A 3,184-nucleotide genomic window follows, 5' to 3' on the forward strand; every position below is an offset into this window, starting at 1 on the left:
TATTAATAAGTAATGATCAACAATAAAAAAACTCAACTCTTAACTCTGACTCATTAATAAGTAATGATCAACAATAAAAAAACTCAACTCTTAACTCTGACGGCAGATAAGTGTTCAGAGAACAAATGGACTCCCCTCCCTTCCCCAGAAATAAATAAATAATGATCAACAATAAAAAAACTGAACTCTTAACTCTGACGGCAGGTAAGAGTTCAGAGAACACATGTAAACCCCCCCGGCCCCTCCCCAGAATCCGACATAGCCCCAACTCTGACCGAACTCTGAACTTTCTCTGAAATGTTGGAAATATTCAAGTCTTACGCAACTCTGACGCAACTCTGAAGTCGGTCCGTCAGGGAAAGTGGAACTTTATGCACTAGTAACACACTGTCCTATTCTGAAATTGAATCTCAATAGAAACGAACATTAATTCCATTTTAATGAATAAATGACGATCAAAAATAATATGTATAAATCACTAGCCAAGCCTACACATGCGAAGCGTGCCCCCTTTCCCAGCATTCCAAACTATCCGTTCGACTGAGTTCTGAATATTATAATTTTTTGGAGAATAGTTACTGGAATCAGTTACGGATGTTCATCAATTTCATCGGAATAAATTAGAAAGATAATTTCCTTAGTTCACCTTTCGACCAATCTGAGTGCGGTATTCGAGGTCACGTGATACGTTTCACACTGATAATTTTCCCGGCCATAGTCCGACAATTTTTTGTGTAACGTGTCAATTGTTTCCAACGAATTCAACACATATTCTCTACATTTTGGTGAAAAAAGTCACGTAACCCCGCACACCGCAATGTGATCGGCCGATCCCTACCAGATCGACTGATAGCTACTCGACGGCGATTCAACAGAGGCTTGACTTGTTCGACTCGGTCGATCGTTGGTTGATCACTAGTCGATGGTTTTTCGGTTGATGGTCAATGGTCAGTCGATCGAAAGTCGATGGTCAGTTTTTGGTCGATTGCTAGTCGATCGTTGGTTGATCAATTGACCGGTGATCTATTAGTACTCGACTGAGTGAGCAACTCGATCCTCCTATCGAGTGACCCGTCAGGGAAAGCAGAATTGAAGAAAATTCCGGTTATAATACCCCGAGAACTTTAAGATGGTCAGTATTTCTCGCTATGTTCATTGCATACAAACGAATATGTCAAGTTTCGCAGATTATAAAATTCTCGAGCGCTTGTGCGAGGGATTTTTCTTGCGAAACTTAACGTATTCGTTGGCATGTAGTGAAGTTTGAGGGAAATACTGCGATTGATTTTTAGGCACAAGGGGTATTCGGCGGATCATTTTTCCCATCACCATGTCGATAAATAGAATTGCAGTATTCGGTGTGATTATGGTACAATCGACTATTTTTCGTCATTCTGCTTGTCAACGGAAAATTCTCGCATATAATACCACAAGAGTTTCAAATTATCAGGTATTTTCCGATAGGTTCGTTGCAAACAAACCAAGGAGTTAAATTTTTCAGGTTAAAACATCACGAGTGCGAAGCACGAGGGGCTCGCTCGACCAGGAAAGCTTTTGTTTTTGATATATATATATACATATATATCAACATGAAAAATTACGAGTGGATTTATGAAAAATTATTAGTTGAATACTATGTCGCCTATATAAAATACCATTTGAATAGTGCAATTCTATTGGCTGAAATTTCGATGGATAAAATTTTCGATATAAATCTCTCTTGATTGGACCACGGGACGTTGAATATCGCAATTTTATTGCTCGGAAAGGGGATAGAGGAGACAATCCTCCGAATTCCCGTCGATTTTCAAAATTCATTTCCCTCAAGTTTTCCTGCATATTAACGATCGGGATGAGTTTGGCAATAATACCTCTCGCGCTGTGCGCTCGGGATTTTAATCTACAAACTTGATACCTTTTGTTAGTATACAAGAAAACTTATCTTTTTATTGGTTGTACGAAAATTTTCGGAAATATTCCATAATTTTGAAAGTCTTGGGGTATTAAAGCTGAGAATTCCAGTTACTACAAAAAATCTCTTCCTTTCCCGGATAACCTTTGAATTAATGAAAGATTATCATTATTTATCAATCACTTTAACGTTTTATGCTTAACTTATTTTCAGAAGTGATTGAATAGAGATCGTACCAAGTATCTAGTCGGGAATCGAACGCGGAAACTTCCATATGATGATTAATAAATATATTAATTTTCGAATTTTCTCAGTGATGAGGAATATTAAGAGACCTTATCAAATAAGTATTTCAGAGAGAATTGTAGCACAGGCAGTATATCCTTAGATACTTAAATTAGAATATTCAACTGCAATAATCACCTATTTAAAAATGAAACTGAAAAATATGCAATCAAGGTAAGAACGAGCAACCGAAAAAATGTAAGACAATAATTTTTGAATAGTTTACTAACGAGTATTATAACTGGTTTCTATTATGGTAAATGAATTGAAATGAATAAAAACAACTGGGCCAATGAAAGTGACTTGCTTCCGTACCCAAATGCAATGTCATTGATCCTATTATTACCTTGAATTCGAATGTGTTCTATCCCTTCAATGCTCTCATTTTTCACCTAAATAAAAAATGTATTCTTAATGATTCATGCGTAATAAAATTCAATTTCCACATAATCCTGAACAATTCATACTTATTAGCATTTGATGCAGCAAAAAAGTGAAAATCCCCTTCTCCAACTCTTCAACTTCGAAAAACAAAATCTTCAAGGGATGTCTTCATCTATAAAGATTAATAATCAGCAAATGAGTTATAAATTGAATATTGGCCGTGAAAAATTGAAATTTTCTAGAGTAAAGAGGCTACAGTTTGATAGTCACTGGTAAGCGTGGCCCCGGATTCCTGGACCGGTTAGGTAAGCAGTCTCCCACCTATGAGAGAGCTTCCTCTCAGTTATCCCCACTATTTCCTTTCAATTGTGGAGGGCATCGGGCAACTCGCCGTCTCCGTTCCCTATCCTCTTTTCGTCGGTATGGAATCATTCTTCTCACTCATACTAATAGTTGAGAAATATCTCGCTGTTTCTGGCTTTGTTTCACGCTATAAGATGTATACATTTGTGTGCGGCATAACCATGCCTCTCTTCCCGCATCGTTTCACCCGCCACCAGATACACTCACCAGTTCGTATACCTCGACCAACCTCTATCTATC

General features: G+C 37.6%; 1 long non-coding RNA gene across 1 annotated transcript in view; it reads right to left on the minus strand.

Annotated features, from left to right (window-relative positions):
* Window positions 1–2,840, minus strand: part of LOC107042396 — a 35,585-nt gene extending 32,745 nt beyond the window's left edge. Inside the window, exons 1-2 of the long non-coding RNA XR_001461156.1 lie at window positions 2,665–2,840; window positions 2,544–2,589 (exon numbers count right to left, since the gene is read on the minus strand). This is a non-coding gene — a long non-coding RNA (uncharacterized LOC107042396). The remainder of the gene's footprint in view (window positions 1–2,543; window positions 2,590–2,664) is intronic.
* Window positions 2,841–3,184: the final 344 nt, after the last annotated feature.

This window comes from Diachasma alloeum, unplaced genomic scaffold, assembly GCF_001412515.2.
Source record: "Diachasma alloeum isolate Michigan unplaced genomic scaffold, Dall2.0 Dall_scaffold_00446, whole genome shotgun sequence".
NCBI classification, from domain to species: Eukaryota; Metazoa; Arthropoda; class Insecta; order Hymenoptera; family Braconidae; genus Diachasma; species Diachasma alloeum.